A 20,841-nucleotide genomic window follows, 5' to 3' on the forward strand; every position below is an offset into this window, starting at 1 on the left:
TATCAGATCATTTAGATATTAGGAACGTGTATTATGAATAAAAAAATAGGGTAAAATTACTTGGTTTGAATAACCTGAAGCACGAGAAATTTAGAGAAATATTGTACTTTGGAATTTGCCATTAGTATTCAGACATTTAGATACTAATGTGTTTTCATGCAAGACTATGCATGTTATCAGTACCAACAAATGTCATTAATCATAACACATCTGGGGTTTCAAATCTCAGATGCTCTCATTGGCAAATCCCTTAAGGTGTGCGTTACCCATTCATCACAGTTCTCATTTACATCACAAAAGTTTTATCCTGTCCTATGATGACCAGTATGATAAAGCCATCTTGATCATTTAAAGGGGCAATATTATTTGGATAAAATTCCTTACTGTACACAAAGTTTATTAGCACATTGGGGGACAAATTTGTCCTCAATGTTCTCTTTTCCGGCCTGAGAAACAGGTGTAAAATGTATCAATTGCAGTGGGCAATGCCCTGAGTCCCAGAACACCTGTCGGCTCACGTATAAGGTCAGGCATTTTACAGGGTCTCTGGCAATACTTAACATAAGTGTTTGGCCCCTAACATACGTTTTAGAGACCCTTTGACAAATAGGCCAGCACTGACTGGAGCAGGCACTGGGTTTGCTTCGTTCAAGAATCTGCAGCAGTCGCTGGGGTCAAGGAGCAGCCTCTAACAGAAAAAATGAATAACTTTTAAGTTTGATGTGGGGCCAAAGGAAGCAGGCGTGCTCCTCCCAGCACCATAGCACTCCCAAGTGTCTCTGCTGGACCACTACTGTCCCCTCCTGCTCTCCTGTGCTGCTGACAAGGAAGCAACCTGAAATCCATCCTCTTCAAACTGGCAAGCTGTCTCTGAAGGCATTGAAGTCAATGAAACATACAATAGAGTGGACTGTAAAACAGGCACCTGACCAGTACACCCATATTCCCCTTGGGCTGATTAGGTTAAAGTTGTGGTTGGAGATTTTAAAGTTTATAAATGAAAGCAGTGATGTAATGTATTTCCCTAAATGCTTACCAGTTGCCTACAACACCAGCGCTATTTTTAGTTTACATATGTGTGCTATTAGTGATACCTGTAGCGATGTGATTATTTTCACATACAAATGCCAGTAGCTGGAGCTAGTACGTGTGTTGGAGTGTGCACCAGATGACAATATGATTGTGATATGATCTCCATGGAGACTGATAACGTCTGAAGAGAGATTCAAATTTTCAGCTGGTAGCTGAAAGAATAACACAGCAAGACTTCACACCTTAAAACCTTTGCTGTAACAGATGACTAAAAGAATATTGACTAAATACTATTTGCTTTTTGTAGGCAACTTATACTTTCAACTATAGAAAGGACCATTCCTCTTTATACTTATCACACATTGCATTCTCCATGGAATTACATTCCTTACAGCAAACAGTCCATAGTTGTTCCCAGCTTCCAGTGGGCTCCTGTATTCCCACTTTACCAAGAGGTAACTTTTAGTGATCGCCTCCAGATGCTTTCTTCAGTTTTTGAGGGTTTCTTAAACCCACCACCAATAGTTAAGCCTATTCCAATGATTCTTCTTCCCCTGGCCATGTTGGAACAAATCTCCCAGTATCCATAAAAGGCTACAGTATTCATATCTTACACTAGAGACTGTCTCCCTCCCCACATCCAGCTGTGGTGGCTCACAAAGTCAAGTAGCCTTTTCTCTCTGCTGACCACATGGAACACTGCCGTCTGTCTATATTATTCATCAATTTGTAGGGAAGCCTGTAACCTGATCTTAAAAATGGCTTCCTCTGCCCTCTTTCCTATTGCAAGATGAAACACATTAACCTTATATCCAGGTAGACATGCTATATTTGATCCCAACTCCCTTTCACCTTAGAGTGAATGGATAAGTTGCAACAGAACTGTCTACAACCCAATGACAACAACACCTTTCTGAGACTTTGGGAGATTCAGAGTCTACTCATGGTGAACTCAGAGACTGCTGCCGTTGTCTCCAAGTGTAAATATCTTGCATCATCTTCCCACTGAAACAACTTAAGCCTTCCTTTGATCTCTCACAATAAAACCACCCAGGTTTACTGTCAGGTAGTCTTGCAGAACAGATCACATAACTTCCTTCATTTTACCCTAAACTTAAAGCTACAGTCCCAAAATATAATAATCTTTTAAACCTCATCATTGTAACAATTGGGCAACAGTTTTCCTGACTCAATGTCCCGTTTTCCCTATTGGGATGTTGCTGCTATTGTTGGAGGTAAGATTTGAAAGATACAGTGTTAATTCCACTGAGTTTCAAGACAAAAAAGATCCTGACATACTTGTTGCACTTGTACTTAACTGAGAACCACTTCAGCGACATCAAGAAAACAGCTACTATAATCCCTGAAGTCCTTCCACAGATGTTTGAAGTACACACTGTACTTAGCAATCAGTGGTAGTCTACACTTGAAATAATCTCCAGGAAATTTTTAATAAGTCAAGAAACCATCTAACCACATAATAGGAAGCAGTGAGATACACAATACACTTATCAGTTGTTCTGGAGGGCCCTCTTCAAAATGGTTCTGCTAAACTACAATTTCATTTCAAGTATTTCATGAAATTATTCTCATGCCAGTAAAAGATTTGCTGAAATAGAATATATTATATATGAAAATATATATGAAATAGAAGAACTGTATGTAAACCGAATCTGGGGGGCGGCGGTAACTATTGGGAGAGATTGCTGAAGAAAACTATGTCAAGTTGCAAGTGAGAGGAACTCATCAATCAACTGCCCAAGAGAGTGGGTGATCCCCTTATATATGACCCTCCTTACATTCTTCTTCCTTTCAAATCTTTCAAACTCAACAGTAGCTCAGTTAAAGATTTGAAAAGTTCTACTATTCTGAATATATTGTGTAATCTGGTATCTCCATGGATGAGTCCTTTCAGGATAACTCAAAATACTGAGATGTGTCTCTCTCAAAGCTTCACCCTCCCACCAGTAACATGAGGATTAAACACCAATGATTCATATGCTAGTCACAGCCACCACCTAGAACTGGGGAAGTACCAAGCAGTCTGGATCCACTTACTTGGCCCATACTACCTCACAACCTTGCAGAAAGTGAGTGTTACAAATTCAGGTGACCTACATAGTTACCTTCTCACATTCAGTTGTGTCAATCATCCCCTGAGTACCTGACTATGATGGGAGTTAGGTTATTCTGCCCGATACTTATTTGTACAGGAGTATGAGCTAGACATGTAACTAGGAAAACATCTTGCAATCTGGGGTTGATTGCCAAGTTTTATATTAATGCACTTCTTCAATCTCTCCAGTGGTGAATTGTGTTCACACTATATTGGTGATTGTTCGGTTTGGTTTGGAAGCTGTCCAGAAGGGGAGCCAGGACAAGTTATTGGTGGCTGGGAGTGAGCAGATTCCAGGCCTGCCCTACAAATCCCACAACATAACAATATGGTGAGACCGCAGATTCCCCGTACTCCCACCTTCTTTTCATCCAATATTCTGGACACTGGCAAGAAGTTAGCATTCAGGGCAAAGTTGGGCCTGTTTTGATCAACTACCATATGGGAGGGCCGTAGAATGGGGGTGGCAGAGGTTGGGGAGGGAGGTGTCTGCTCACTGGCAGAGCTGCATCTATTGCAGTTGTCCAGCCTTCTACCAACCAATGGCTGCCCAGGATACATTTAAACTTGTGTGAGCAACAAACGAATATTTTTCCCCTTCCCCCCACCCCATCTGTTACTTGTTCCATGTTGTTCTTTCACAGAATGCTTTCCCTTGTTCTGCTATTAACACATCCTGCTTTCTTACCTTTATGCCACTATCAGCACCTCCTTTAGCCCTTACCACTACCATTAGCACTCCCTTGTCTTATGTCAATGACATCTTTGTCAATCTCTCCTTAACCTCCACCTATCGCTGCCCTTCTTTCCTGCTTTACCTGCTCCACTCCCTCCCGCCCTAAACAGTGTAAATTCCATCACATTTCCACTTCTCTTTAGCTCTGAAGAAGTCATACGGACTCAAAATGTTAACTCTGTTTCTCTCTCCACAGATGCTGTCAGACCTGCTGAGTTTTCCCTATATTTTCTAGTTTTATTTCAGATTTCCAGCATCTGCAGTATTTTGATTTTAACAAAAATATTAAGTAAACCAATCTGCCCTGTTCCTGAAAAATCCAGCAGAGTTAATAACAGAAGTCAGCAGTGAACCTATACTTCCACTGTGCTGCCCCGTGCACCCAGGAAACTTTAAACCCCAGCTATTGTATAAATTTATATAAATGTGGCAAAGACAGTTCATATTTAATCAAAACTATATGTGCAATGTCTTCAGCTACTCATATGACTGGCAGCTCCTTTCAAGTCAAGCTGACAGTTATTTGAATCCCAAAGAGTCTTGGCAACTATTTCAGACATATTTAACATAGTTGGTACTGTTTAAATCATTGGCCCCGGCATTAGATTTGAGGCAAGTTGGAGCATGGAAATCCAATATTACGTGGGAAATGGGAAGTAATTTCAAAGCATCTGCCTGTCACATTTTAACACAGCCACTTCTTGTTATTTTACCTCTGAGTTTGGCATCAACTGTGCAGCAGCTAGCACAATGGGGACATCACCTGCCCAACCCAACACTCTGCCTTGTCAAGCCTACTCTATTACATCACTCCTCACGCCCACTTACCTTACAAGTGCATCCACTTACATAAGGCTGACCCAGTACCAAACGGACTCCGAGACCTGCCTGTCTTCTATGCCTGTACAATTGTAATAAATCGTTTCTCCATCATTTCTCACATGCACTTTCTCACATCCCCATTTATCCATCAACCACTGCCAGTCAAGCTCATCCTTACGCAATGTCGCAAATGGACTGTGTTCATTGAAGGAACACATGACATTGTAATCATTCATAGGTCCATTCTTCCACCCATTGCTGGAGAAGGGAGCACAAAACACAAGGGGGAAGGAGAGAACCAGAGTTGGCACCCCACAGAGCTCACAGCTAACAAGTGCAGAAGAAGAAGTGTTGGGTGCCAGATGCCTTAGCGTCCCTGGCTATCAGAGATGGGGAGATGGGGAGATGGGGAGATAGGGATCTGGAGGCACAATCAGTGACCCGCATGTTATACAGCACTTGGTCATGTTGACTTGATTTCAGCAGCGAGGGAAATGTGTTCATCTTTGATAGGCACTGGCAATGTGACCACAAGGTCCAGCAGGGAAAAGTTCTTTTTCTAGGAGGATGCAGATGACTGCCACCAACTGATGTGACAACCTCAATGGATTTCGGAAGCTGAACCTCTGCCTGTAAAACCCTGTAATACAGGTCGTGCTTCTTATGAGTCTGCTGCTCCCCTTTCGACTGCTCCCCTCTCTGCTGATCAATTGCAGGTCTCTCTGCAGTGGGCTGGTGCTTTTTTTTGAAAAATATACTTTATTCATAAAATATCTGGAAGAAGATTACAAAACATTTCTAAATGGCTAACACAAAAAGTACAATCAGGTTCATCTTTTACACATGGATCACAAGGTGTTTCAATCCAATCAATGAATATTACAATCATTTCAATATGGTCATTACAGACAGTGCAATGGTATTGGAATTATCATCATACATCATGTTGCACTCTAAGGTGCTTCAATACAATTATAATACAATTGCTATTCAATGCATACATTCATTGTGAGCTGTACAGCCTGAGGGGCTCTAAACAATTCCCAGCCCCTCGGTGCACTGTGGCAGAAAGGTCTTAGACAGCGACCTTTCCCCATTGCGCCTTTGCGGCGGCTGCCCCAAGCTTTAGTCCGTCCCTCAGCATGTAGTCCTGGACCTGAGAATGTGCCAGTCTGCAACACTTGGTTGGGGACAACTCTTTGCGCTGGAAGACCAACAAGTTTTGGGCAGACCAAAGAGTGTCTTTCACCGAGTTGATGATCCTCCAGCTGCAGTTGATGTTTGTCTCGGTGTGTGTCCCTGGGAACAGCCCATAGAGCAGAGTCCTGTGTCACAGAACTGCTTGGGATGAACCTGCAGAAACCACTGCGTCTCTCTCCAGGCCTTATTTGCAAAGACACAATCCACAAGGAGGTGAACAATGGTCTCGTCCCCACCACAGCCACCTCGAGGGCAGCGTGCAGACGGGGTGAGACTCCTGGCGTGTTGGAAGGATCTGACGGGGAAGCCTTTCTCACCACCAGCCAAGCTACATCTTGGTGCTTGTTGGAAAGTTCTGTTGGTGAGGCATTCTGCCAAATGACTTAGACAGTCTGCTCAGGGAACCATCCCACAGGATCCACCCTCTCCTTTTCCCGCAGGGCCTCTAAGACATTATGAGCTGACCACTGCCTGATGGACTTGTGGTCAAAGGTGCTTCTTTGCATAAATTTTTCCACAAGGGACAGGTAGTATGGCAGCGTGGCCAGACCCATCCTTTGCAACACTGGGGACATGTAGAACCTCAGCACGTAGTGACACTTGATGTTTGCATACAGAGGGTCTACACACAGCTTGATGCAGCTGCACACAAAGCTGGCCATCAGTATGAGGGCAATGTTGGGCACGTTTTTTCCCCCTTTATCTAGAGGCTTGTACATCGTGTCCCTGCGGACACTATCCATTTTCGACCTCCAGATAAAACGAAAGATGGCTCGGGTGATCGCCATCGCGCAGGAGTCTGGAATGGGCCAGACCTGAGCCACGTACAGCAACAGTGAGAGTGCCTCACACCTGATGACCAGGTTCTTACCTGCAATGGGGAGGGATCGTCACTCCCACGTGCCCAATTTTCTTTGCACCATAAGGACTCGCTCCTTCCAGTTTTTAATGCATGCCCTGGTCCCTCCGAACCATATCCCCAGCACATTCAGGCCGTCAGCCCTGAGGGTGAAGGGGACAAAGGATCGGTCAGCCTAGTTCCCAAAGAACATGGCCTCGCTCTTGCCACCATTTACCTTGGCTCCTGAGGCCAGTTCGAACTGGTCGCAGATGTTGATCAGTCTGTGCACCGACAGCAGACCCGAGCAGAAGACAGCGACATCGTCCATGTACAGGGAGGCTTTGACCTGAGTGCTTCCACTGCCTGGGATTGTCACTGCTCTTATGCCCGGATCCTTCCTGATGGACTCAGCAAAGAGTTCTATGCAACACAAAAACAGGACAGGGGAGAGATGTCAGCCCTGCCTGACTCCAGATTTAATAGGAAAGCTATCTGATTCCCACCCATTGATTGAGACTGTGCTACTGATGTTAGTGTAGAGCAATTGGATCCAGTTGCGAATTCCCTCCCCTGGTGTTGCTGTTGGTGGCCATCTTGATCCCTCTCCGAGGTTAATCCAGCACAGGCACCACCCACCCCTTAGCACAAGTACGCTCAACAAACCCTTTCACAGTGGAAGGTAAGGAAGCAGCCGTGAGCATTGAGTATCTTGTGATATTTGCCTGACTTTTAATGAGCCTCATGAATTGTCATTCTGTTCTCGCCTTAGTTTCAATGGTGAATTTCAGGAACCCTGTGGTTGTGCCGGAAATTTGTAAGCAGATCGAAATACCACTACCATGGAGAGATCTGCATATTTAAAATGCTAACCCACCTCCAGAAGGGGTCAAATACAACCAGCAGAATGCAACTGAGTTAATGTTGCTGTCAGCATGTTGGTGTTGGCTTCCAGATGCACTGACATTTTCACTGAACTTAATACCCCTACCTAAACCTGCACCCAAACTCACACGCTTGTTAATGGTAAAATCCCACCATTAATTCCATTGGAAACATCAGAGAAAGATAAAGTTAGACCATTTTAACTCCTGCAAGTATAAAAATGGCAGAAAGAAAAGAATGCCACTTAGATAAAGGTTAACTATAAAATAACGGATATTTTTGTTTAAGAAGCTGATTATTATAATAGGTATTTATAAAATGAAAAAAAAAGCTAGCATTCAGTGCCTTTTGCAACCTTAGGTGCCCCAATATGTTTTACAGCCAATTAATTGCTTTTTGAAATGTAATCACCTTTGTTATGAAGGAAGCATGTCAGCCAATCCATATTCAGCTATGTCTCACAAACAGCACTGTGACAATAATCAGATCATCAGTGATATTTATTGGGAAGAAGCCTACTATTCTTTTTGTAATAATGCTGTTGAATCATTTATATCCCTGAGTGGGCAGATAGGAGTCACGATTATTTTTTGGGTTGCGACCCCTATGTCAGGGTCAAATGGGCAGTGGATTGGCTGAATTGGCCAAATAGTGACTAGAGGGCATGCTCACCATCCAGTTAAGGATGGGAAGAGGGGTCTCAAAGCTGGAGCAATAACAGGTGGCCTGCCAGCACAGGAGGAGCTGAGGCCTGCCATTGCAGGAGACACGAGAGAAAGAGGGGCACCTCATCTTGAGGTGCCATCTCAGCAAATTATAAAAGTTTACAATTTAAAAAAATAACTTCCTGACCACCATTGTGGAGGAGAAAAAGTGACCAGTTAGCCAGGGCCTCAAAACCTGCCTGGAGTGCTAGCCCCTTAGTCTGCCGCCAGGAGATCACCTTAAGGTAGTTGGTCTGATCCTGCATTGATGCGGGGGGTGTAGAGAGTTGCAGAAGTGGAAGCCAGCTGTAAAATTTCAGTCGGCCTCTGATAATGCGCCTTAATTGGCCCTAAACTAATGTTATGGGATGGCAGGACTGTTGTATGAGGGGAAATTAGGCCGACTAGGCCTGTATTCATTGAAGTTTAGAAGAATGAGAGGAAATCTCACTGAAACATATAAAATTCTGACAGGGCTGGACAGACTGGATGCAGGGATGATATTTCTTCAGGCTGGGGGGTCTAGAACAAGGGGTCATAGTCTCAGGATACGAGGTAGACCATTTAGGTCTGAGATGAGGAGAAACCTCTTCACTCAGAGGGTAGTGAACCTGTGGAATTCTCTACCACAAAAGGCCATGGAGGCCAAGTCACTGAATATACTCAAGAAGGAAATAGATAGATTTCTGATCTCTAAAGCCGTCAAGGGGTATGGAGACATCAGGAGTATGGCATTGAGATAGATGATCAGCTATGACCATATTGAATGGCAGAGCAGGTTCGAAGGGCCGAATGACCTACTCCTGCTCCTATTTTCTCTTTTTCTATGTTAATTGGCTACGCACCACTTGCAGAAACAGGATGGTGCTGACGAACTAGCACACTGGCTGGCAGCATGAATTTATCCACCCTCCCACTTCTGATCTCACCTTTCTGGATTCTGTGTTCTAGAGTGGGACTTAAATGTACAATATTTTTACTTGGAGGGGAAAATGTAACCGCTGAGCAAGTGTTATATACAACTAATGTATATTCGCTCATTATCTGTTCAATAAACTCTTTTTATAAAATCTGACATAATGCTCCAGCAGTTGTGAGAAGGCCCTGAGGAAGCACAGAATAGCTCTAGTGGCTAAAGTAATTTACAAACTAGTTTTCTGTCCAATAAAATGGATTTGCTATCAGAAACTGTCAGTGAAGATACAGTTGGAACTAGAGAGCAAAGACTTAAGTGAATAATTCAAAGTACAGAAGTGGGTTATTGCTGTGTAAGTGCCACTTGATAGCACTGTTGACGATCTTTCCGTCACTTTGCTGATCATTGAGTGTAGACTGATGGGGTGGTAATTGGCCAGATTGGATTTGTCCTTGTTTTGTGGACAGGACATACTGGGCAAATTTCCAAATTGTTGGGCAGATACCAATGGAGCAGCTGCACTAGAACTGTTTGGCAAAGGGCATGACTAGTTCTGGAGCTCAAGTCTTCAATATTACTGTTGAGATATTGTCAGGACATGTAGCCTTTGCAGTATGCAGTGCCTTCAGCCGTTTCTTGATATCACATGGACTGAGTCAAATTGACTGAAGTCTGGCTTTGGTGATGCTGGGAAACTCTGGAGGAGACCGAGATGGATCAACCACTTGACACTTCTGGCTGAAGATTGTTTCAAACGTTTTGGCCTGGTCTTTTGCTTGGCTCCCCCATCATTAAGGATGGGAATACTTAAGGAACCTCCTCCTCCTGTTAATTGTTTAATTGTCCACCACCATTCACAACTGGATGTAGAAGGACTGAAGGGCTCTGATCTGATCAGTTGGATGTGGGATTGCTTAGTTCTGCCTATCACATGCTGCTTCTGCTTTTTGGCAGTCATCCTGCGTTGGAGCTTCACAAGTTGGCAGCTCATTTTTACGTTGCTGGTCCAGGCATGGTCTCCCACACTCCTCGTTGAACCAGGGTTAGTCCCCTGGCTTGATAATACTGGTAAAATGAAGGTTATGCCGGGCCATGAGGTTAGAGATTGTGGTTGAGTACAATTCTGCTGCTGCTGATGGCCCATTGCACCTCATGGATGCCCAATTTTGAGCTGCCAGATCTATTCTGAGTCTATCTCATTTTGAATGGCGATAGTGCCACACAACACGATTGAGGGTGTAATCAGTGTGAAGATGTGATTTTGTCCCCACAAGGATTGTCACTGACCGATGCATCTGCATGAGGTAGTCTGGTGAGGATGAGGTTAAGTAGACTTTTCCATGCTGTTGGTTCACTCACCACATGCCTTAAGCCCAGGTTGGCAGTTATTGCTGTAATATGTCTTTATGAGATAGGAGCATGCCATCACTTTAAACAAAGTGTGCCATGTGACCCAGTCTCAGTTTCACTTCGGTCTGGAGCAGAACACAGGCACACAGCTCAGCAGCTCTGATGTCTTCAAGTTTTCTATCCATGTATATATCTTTATATATACCTAGAATTAATAAATGAACCCACAATGTGTTTGCACAATCCCTGATGAGCAATTGGTGTTTTTTATATCATTGTTAAAACGTGCAACAGAGGTGTGCTTTCCTCAGCCAGCTTGGCCAGTAGTGGAGCTACCGAACCACTCTTGTTGACATTGAAGCCAGAGAACATTTGGTGCCCTTGATACCCTCAGTGCTTCTTCCAATTAATATGCAACATGGAGAATCACTAATTCATCAGCTGGGTGAGGGCAGTAGGCAGTAATCAACAGGATATTTTCTTGCCAACATTTGACCTGATACCATTAGACTTCATGGGCCCCAGAGTCAATGTTGAGGACTGCCAGTGCCACTCCCTCCTATCTATATAGCACTGTGCCACTACCTCTGGTGGGTCTGTTCTGCCGCTGGGGCAAGACAAACCCAAGGACTAGAATGGAAGGGTCTGAGATATTGGCTGTAAAGTATGATTCTGCGAGAATGAATATATCAGGCTGTGGTTTGACTGGCCTATGGGATTGCTCTCCTGATTTTGGCACAAGTCTCCAGGCTTTAGTGAGTAGGTCTTTGCAGGGTCTACTGGGCAGGGTAAGGCTGTGTTGTTTCTGGTGCCTAGGTCGATTTCAGATGCTCAGTTGAGTTTTATTCTTATTCAACTTTTCTATAGCAGTTTGAAACAACTACATGGCTTGCAAGGGAGTTTCAGAGGGTAGTTAAGAGTCAACCACACAGATACTTCTATCTCCACAACTTGACAATAACTCCATCACTATGCACCCTAGGGATAATTCTTTTCCTAATATTATAGTCCTAATTTCATATCAAGGATATTTAAATCATTTTTCAGTTGCAAAGATCTGATAATCCTGAGGATTCTTTCATGCTTGCGATTGGTAACAAATCTTTTAACAAAGTCCGATTGCATTTTTACTGAAAATGTTTAATTGACTGTGACATGAAAAATAAATTACTTTTTAACACCCAAAGGGTAAAACATTAGGCTTGTCTTCAAAATGAAATTTCTAATTAAACGTCACTTTCTGTAGATTAAGATAATACATAACTGAACTTTTGTCGGTGCATATTTTTTTTCTCTGAAAGTTTCGATGTCTTGAGGGACCATGCAGCTTCTCCTGCACCAGCTGTTGTCCACAGTCCTCACTTACAGCCTGTGGGCAAAGTGGACACCATCCTTTAATAAATGCAGGCTGCCTTTGAATGACAACAGCTGCACAAAATATTAAAAGCCCCCATTAAGTGAGATGTCAATGAACGGTCCATTATGTTTCAACTAAACTAGAGGGATGACTTTAGGGCCTTAGTTCTATTTGTGAGATCCTAGCACAGCGGCATTTCTGCACCTGAAAATCATCTTCTATTTTTTTAACCTTTGGTAGAACTTCCCTCTTGTTGGTAGAGTGCTTCAAATCAACAAAATCATAAACTTCCATAGTTTGGAACAATTATTAGCAGGGCTTGCAAATATTACTGAGAGGTCCCAGGCCAGGGTGGCCCACATTAGGACCCTCACTCACTTTGAGCAGCATGTCATCGTGCTGACTGGTGAGGACATCGACTCTGCCTGTGGTGAAGGTGAGGTTGGCGGTGAACACCCACCTGAGGATCCTGCACCACATCATCCCTCCCTCAACACAACCTTGAGTGCTCTCTCTCTCTCCTGCTTTTGACTCTGTTGCCATGTACTAATCATCTCTATTTTGGTTCACGGAGATCTCCCTCAGCTCCATCCAGGTCCTCACCTCCAGCCAAGAGGAGAGCTCCTCCATTGAGAAATAAGCAGCCTGGAAGACTGTCACAGCGCTTATACACACCCTGCAGCAGCACAGAAACACAACTCGGTGGGACCTATGTCTAGAGCAGGCTCGGGTTCACAATCAGGTTGTCACCGCACATACACATGTCCACAGCAGGAGGATGCAGGTTGAGCTGAGTCCCCGGCACTCCAAGGTATGCTGGGGAAAAGGCACCTGTGAGGTCCGAGTCAGATGACAAGCCTCTGGACTCGGCCTCCCAACCCGTGGAGAGTCAGCAGAAGCCGGGGGAACACCACACAGAGATGTTGGAAGCCCTCAACAGAGTGGCACATGAGTCGGAGGAGTGCATCCACATTCTCTCTGATGAAATGGTGCCCACATGTATGCGTATGGAGGTCTCCATGGGAAGGATGGTGGACACCATGGAGACCCTGGCCCAGCAGAACTTGGAGGTCCAAACAGATCTAATGTCCTTTAAGGAAGGAAATCTGCCATCCTTACCTAGTCTGGCCTACATGTGACTCCAGAGAAATGTGGTTGACTCTTAAATGCCCTCTGAAATGGCCTAGAAAGCCACTCGGTTGTATCAAGCCACTACAAAATCTTAAAAAAGGAATGAAACCGGACGTACCACCCGGCATCAACCTAGGCACTGAAAACGGTAATGGCAAACTCAGCCCTATCGACCCTGCAAATTCTTCCTTACTAATGTCTCAAGGCTAGTGCCAAAATTGGGCAAGCCGTCTAACAGACTAGTCAAGCAACGGCCTCACAGAATCATGATGTCCCAGACACCAACATCGCCATCCCTGGGTGTATGTCCTGTCCCACCGGCAGAACAGACCCAGCAGAAGTGGCGGCACAGTGGTGTACAGTTGGTAGGGAGTTGCCCTGGGAGTCCTCAACATCAACTTTGGACTCCATGAAGTCTCATGGCATCAGGCCAAACATGGATAAGGAAACCTCCAGCTGATTACCATGTACCACCCTCCCTCAGCTGATGAATCAGTGCTCCTCCATGTTGAACACCACTTGGAGGAAGCACTGAGGGTGGCAAGGACGCAGAACGTACTCTGGGTGGGGGACTTCAATGTCCAGCACTAAGAGTGGCTCGGTAGCACCAGTACTGACCGAGCTGGCCGAGTCCTAAGTGACATAGCCGCTAGAGTGGGTCTGCGACAGCTGGTGAGGGAACCAACAAGAGGGAAATGCATACTTGACCTCAGCCTCACCGACCTGCATGCCGCAGATGCATCTGTCCAAGACAGTATCAGTAGGAGTGACCACCACATAGTCATTGTCGAGACCAAGTCTTGCCTTCACATTGAGAATGCCCTCCATCATGTTGTGTGGCACTACCATTGTGCTAAGTGAGACTGATTTTGAACAGATCTAGCAACTCATGACTGGGCACCCATGAGACGCTGTGGGCCATCAGCAGCAGCAGAATTGTACTTGAACAATCTGTAACCTCATGGCCAGGCATATCCCCCACTGTTATGACATAGCAATTGGTAAAAGCTGAGTTGTTTAAAACCCAGAGGGAAACTTGAACAATTGTCATAACCTATATTTCAGTTGGTATGTTTGAGGTGCAGCTCTGAATTCAGAAATGAAACTACCAAGCCCCAAGAGGTTTTTTTTATATAAACTAAATTAAACATTTATTAATTTAATAAGAAATTACTACCATAATAATTTTTAAGCAAAAATTAATCACTCCCAGGTAAATTTTCACCAAGGCAACAATAACCCACAGGGCGGAATTTTCTGAACCCGCTGGTGGTGTGTGTGGAAAATATGGCACAACCTCCTCCACGACGGAGGGAAGGCAGGTCGTGATCGTTCACTCAGCCAGCCGAGGGCAGGCCGCGTTTCCCATCATCGGTCGTCGGGGAGCTAATTGTAATATATAAGCATATAATTAAAAGGCCATCCCACCAGGTTCTTGGAACCCTGCCATATCGTCCATCCACATCAGCAGGAAAGCACATTGATGCATTTCACAACAGCACCCAGGCGATGTGCACTTGGCAGCCTTCACTTTGGGGGAACTGAGGTATGTGAGCAGCAGCGTTCTCCACAGCTCACTTGGTGTTTACAGGCCTTAGGGGCGCCGGGGGGCGGGGGCAAGTGCTGGCCAGCCTCGGAGGCGACTGTTGTCGGTAGGGGGGGTGGTCAAGTGCTGCCCTGGCGCTGCATCCCGCAGCGTGGAGGGGAGGGGCGGGCAAGGTAATCGAGGGAAGTGGCCACGCATCAGGAACACCTGTATAAAATGACCCTGCCTCTGCAACTGAGACAGAACAGGCGCAGCCACTGTGATATGATTGGGGTTGGGCTCCTAGTCTGCCCGCCCATGCAAGCAACGCAGAGGCATCAAAGGGCTCCATACCTTACGCCACCCCACACCCCCAGCACAAACATCGAGTCCGCCACCACTTTATTGGACCATGGAGCAGGTGGACAGCACACATTGTACAATCTCCTCGCCAATGCTGGCCGTGTAGCAGTCACTGCTGGAGGCGCTCACAGCCCCTTGCAATTACAGCATCCTGGCTTGGACCAGTGACCCCCATGTCGTAGGCTGACAGGGCAGCCATCCAGCACACTCATCTCTGGTCATCCGCGGAATGACCAGCACTCTCTGGGAAGCATTCCAGGCAGTCACACAGGGCCAGGAGAGGTGCTAAGTGCAGCCATGATAACCACCTCTCTCTCTCTCTCTCCTTCATGCTGTAGGAGGACCATGTCAGGATCATGGATCCTGGTGACCTAGCTGTATGCCTGTTGGACTACAGAGACCGCAGAAGATGGAGGAGGGAGTGACTGAGGTTCCTGGCTGTGCAAAGGCAGGAGCAGCAACCTCATGAAGAAGGGGCAGCAGGGTCTCCCACACACGCTGCCCAGGAGCGACAGCGACCCATGGCTGGTCGGCGCCTAGTGACACCCAGGGTCTGTAGAACACCGCCTGTCATTCCTGCAGATAACTGAGAACCAGTGTCACTGATGACTGCGCATGTCTAGATACCTCGTGGCTCATATCTGCTTCTTACTGCAGGACTTGGTGCCAAGGAGACATGGAGGGCATCCACTGCCAGTGGCTGTGAAAGTGACTGCGGTGCTCAATATCGATGCCAGTGGCTCCTTTCGGGGCTCCACAGGTGACCTCTGTGGAATTTCACAATCCGCCACCCACAAATACCACCATGAGGTCACGGATGCCAACTTCTCCATGGCACTTTGTTCATTTCGCCCGAGACCAGGACAGCCAGGATGCAAGGGCCATTGGATTCGCTCTGATCCCGGGATTCCCACAGGTGCAGGGTGAGATTGACTGCACTCAAATGGTGCTCAGGTCTCCAACGCTACACACGGTGGACCTCATCAACCGCAAGGGCTTTCACTCACTGAACATGCAGCTGGTATGCGACCACCAGAAACGCATCCTGCAGGTATGTGCATGGTTTCTAGGGAGTGTGCACGACACCTACATCCTGCATCACTTGTCAATCCCTGCAGTCATCCAGGGCCCTCAGGGGCTGCAGGGTTGGTTTCTTGGGGATAAGGGCTACCTGCAGAGGACGTGGCTAATGACACCATGCAGCGGCCTCAGACTGCAGCAGAGCGACGCTATAATGAGGCTCATGCAGCAGCTCACAACTTAGTGGAGCAGACCATTGGGATGCTGAAGATGAGGTTTCGGTGCCTGGACCAGCCTGGTCAAGCCCCGCAATACAGTCCACAGAGGGTGTCACACATCGTCATCGTCTGCTGCGCCCTTTACAACCTGGCGCTGCAACGAGGAGGAGATGGAGGAGCTGGAGGCCTCCTCCAATGAGGAGGATGCCGACGGGGATGAGGTTGAGGGGGTCCTCGGTGGGGATGAGGCTCTTGCACTGGCTAGACAAGGCAAGTGCACTCAGGAGGCCCTCATAGCTGCCAGATTTGTGGAGGATGATGACAACATGCAGTGAGGTGTCCTCGTAGATCCTCACATCGCAGTTGTAAACATTTGACTCAAGTCTGGCTTAGGGCAGCACCAATATCTTCTGTGAGAATGCTCCTGTCATGGAGATGCAGTGGAGGCCCTAACAGTTGCTCGATGGCAGGAGGATGATGCTGAGATGTAGTGAGGACACTCCATAGATCTTCACATAGCCTCTGAGAATGTCTGACTACTGTCTGGCAGAGGGCAGGTCGCTTGCACTCCATGATCAGGGCCATCTCAGAGATGTAGCCATGAAATTTTAGACTCATCTGATGCTGTGTCCGTCTTCAGCACCTCAGCCATTCACGAGCTGGTGCACAGCGTCACTGGTCACAGATGCTGGTGAGATGGGGGCCAGCCCCACCTTAAAGGTGCTGAGGGCACACAGAGAGTATGAGAGAAATCTGTGGCACCTGCCCACTACATTCTGGCAGCAATGACCAGCACTGCCGAGGTGCAGGTATCAGTCTTCAGGCATCAGTTTCCAGGGCGTGTGAGGCTGGACCATCACTGTGGTCTGAAGGCAGCACAGAGAACAGGGAAGAGGCCCTGGACATGCCTTTTATCTTGTGCAGAAAGGTTTCACGTCTGAGTGACAAGAATACTGCTCATCAAAACAAGGAGCCACAGGCAGGGAGATATTCTATTCTTGGGAGTTTATTGACAATAGTGAATAGTGTGTACAAGTGATCAACACCCATGTCCAGGCTGTGCAATTACTTTTACCTAACTTTTGTAACGCAGCCGCTATGCTTGGTGCTCCCCGGACATCCGCAGTGAAGGAGGAGTAAGCCTGCTTACTGTGACGTCCTGTCTTTGATGACTTTGGCGGGCATCCTCTGGAAGGCCGCGACTTGGAGGACCCCAGCTTGCTTTTCGAGTCCTGCTGTGTGGCAGTGGCACCCTCCTCAGACTGTGAAGCTGGAGCTGGAGCAGATATTTGGTGCACTGTGGGAATTGACTGGTAAGTCTTTTTCTTTAACTTCTCTTTAATTTTTGTAAGTTCAGTAGTCTAGTTAAAAGGTTGGTAAGGTAGCTGACTCAGCTGACTGTGTGACAGTTAACTGTCCATCACCTGAAGCCTGATTAGGGCCTGAATATGTGTTGATTACTATTTGAAGCTTAACTAGTGTGAGTCATCTTAGCTCTATTTAAGAAAGGGTCTATTTAGAAGCACATGACAGTGTGCTTGCACACGAGCAGGGGAGAGAGCTCATCGTGAGTGAGACACAGCCAGAGTGCGTGTGGGTATTGGAAATTTGGTGCACAGTGGGAATTCAGTGTGTCGGGGAAGAGGTGCTCTTTGCATTCTTTTTCTTCGCTATCCAACTTCTTAAATCTTCAGAGAGTGGTCCTGTCCTGCTGCAGCAGTAGAGGCTACAAGGGAAAGGAATGACTGGTAAGTAGTGGGTCAGAACGGGTAAGTATTTCCTACTTTCATCGCTTATAGTTTAAGATCTTTTTGTGGTTTATACTTTGTATATTCTGTATTAATGAGGATCAGGAAAGACAGAACTCATAGTAATTTATTTAAAAGATTTAATTCAAAGGGATAAGTCATGGCAGGCGGGCTCAAAGCTATGGTGTGCTCCTCATGCTCCATGTGGGAAGCCGGGAACATTTCCAGGACCGGGCACCAGCATGTGTGCAGGATGTATGTCCAGCTGCAGCTCCTGGAAGCTCAGGGTTCAGAGCTGGAACAGCGGCTGGGGACACCGTGGAACATCCGGGAGTCTGAGAGCATCGTGGATAGCACGTTTAGAGAGGTGGTCACACCGCAGATCAAGGGACTTGAGGAAGGAAGGGAATGGGTGACCAACAGGCAGTCCAAGAGAAACAGGCAAGTAGTTCAGGAGTCCCCTTGGGCCCCGCTCGTAAATTGGTATTCCATTTTGGAGGCTGGTTCCTCCAGAGAGTGCGGACAGAGCCAAGCTTCTGGCACCACAAGCAGCCTGTCTGTACAGGAGGGGAGGAAGGGAAGAAGAGCAATAGTAATAGGGGATTCTATAGTCAAGAGAACAGAAAGGCACTACTGTGGCCATCAACTTGACTCCAAGATGGTGTGTTGCCTCCCTGGTGCCAGGGTCTGGGATGTCACTGAATGGCTGCAGGGCATCTTGAAGGGGGAGGGTGATAAGGCAGAGGTCATGGTACATGATGGTAACAATGACATAGGTAGAAAGAGGGATGAGGTCTTGCATCAAGAATTCAGGGAGTTAAGCAGTAGACTAAAAAGCAGGACATCTCAGGTTGTAATCTCTGGATTACTCCCAGTGCCACGTGCTAGCGAGCTCAGAAATAGGAGAATACCGCAGATGAATACGTGGCTTAAGAGTTGGTGCAGGAGGAAGGGTTTTAGATTCCTGGATCACTGGGACCGTTTCTGGGGAAGGTGGGACCTGTACAAGCAGGACTGTCTATATCTGAACCAGAGTGGGACTAACATCTTTGCGGGTGGGTTAAACTAATTCAGCAGGGGGAGGGGACACAGAATGTTAGCAGAATAGGGACATATCATAATACAGGAAAAACAATCAAGTCAAAGGGAGTACAGCTGTATTAAATTTCAAGGGACTAAGGCAAGGCTGGATGGCCTCTACTTTAATGCCAAGAGTATTACAGCTAAAACAGATGAGTTAAGGGTGAGGATTGGCACATGGAATTGTAATATAGTAGTCATCACTGAGATGTAGATGAGGGAGGGGCAGGATTGGCAGCTCAATATTCTGGGATATAGAATCTTCAAGTGAGACAGGGGAGGGGGTAAAAGAAGAGGAGACATTGCCTTATTAGTTAAGGAGTCAGTTACTGCAGTAAGGAGAGATGATATCTTGGGAGGGGGCATCGAATGAAGCTTTGTGGGTAGAGTTTAGGAATAAAAAAGGGGCAGCCACATTGTTAGGTGTTTATTATAGACCCTCAGGAATTCAGCAGGAAATTGAGGAGCAAATATGTGCACAATTTGTGGAGGTGTGTAAAAACAATAACAATAGGGTAATTATATTAGGTGATTTCAACATTCCCAACATTATATGGGATTGACATAGTGCTAAGGGCTTGGATGGAGTGGATTTTTTGAAATGTGTACAGGAGAACTTTTTAGGTCAATATGTAGAGGGTCCAACAAGGGATAGCGCAATGCTGGACCTAATTCTGGGGAATAAATTCGGACAAGTGGCTGAGGTGGTGGTGGGGAAGCATGTTAGTGATAGCGAACACAACATGGTACAGTTTAAGCTTGTTATGGACAAGGAAATAGACAAGTTGCGAAAAAATGTTTTGGATTGGAGGAGAGCAGGTTTTAGTAAAATAAGGCAGGATCTGGCCAAGGTAGACTGGGAACAGCTACTTGTGGGGAAATCTACAGAGGAGCAGTGGAGGACATTCAAAAAGGAAATGGGGAGGGTACAGGCTCAACATGTTCCCTCTAGGGTGATTAGGAAGAAGTAACAAGCCCAGAGAACCATGGACCAGAGATATTCAGCTTACAAAAAGAAGGAAAAGAGGCTTTTAGCAGGTACAAGGGGAGCAAATCAGTGGAGGCATTAGTGGAGTACAGACAGTGCAGGGTGGAGCCTAAAGCAATTAGGAGAGTAAAGAGAGGATATGAGAAAGCTCTGGCTGGTAAAAATAGGGAAAATCCCAAGATATTCTACAAGTATACCAATGGGAAGAGGATAACCAAGTAAAAAGTAGGGCCCATTAGGGACCAAGGGGGCAATCTATGGGTGGAGCCTGAGGATATCACTAGAGTGTTGAATGAATACTTCACATCCGTCTTCACCCAAGAGAATGAGGAAAGGTATTGAACTCGGGGAGAGAGACTGCGAGGTTCTTGAGCAAATTGATATAGGGAGTGACAAGGTACTGAAGGTGTTGGCAGGCTCAAAAGTGGACAAATTTGCAGGTCCAGATGATTTGTGTTCCAGACTGCTGAGGGAGGCAAGGGAGGAGATCACAGGGGCTCTGACCCAAATTTTTAATTCTTCTCTGGCCACGGGGGAAGTGCCAGGGGACTGGAGAACAGCTAATGTGGTTCTGCTATTTAAGAAGGGTTGCAGAGAAAAGCCAGGGAACTACAGGCCAGTGAGTCTCACATCAGTGGTAGGGAAACTATTGGAGAAAGTTCTGAAGGAGAGAATCTATCTCCACTTGGAGAGGCAAGGTTTGATCAGGGATAGTCAGCATGGCTTTGTCAGAGGGAGGTCATGCCTAACAAATTTGACTGAATTTTTTGAGTAGGTGACCAGGTTTATAAATGAGGGTAGTGCAGTTGATG

The sequence above is a fragment of the Carcharodon carcharias genome, chromosome 15, assembly GCF_017639515.1.
Source record: "Carcharodon carcharias isolate sCarCar2 chromosome 15, sCarCar2.pri, whole genome shotgun sequence".
Lineage (NCBI taxonomy): Eukaryota > Metazoa > Chordata > Chondrichthyes > Lamniformes > Lamnidae > Carcharodon > Carcharodon carcharias.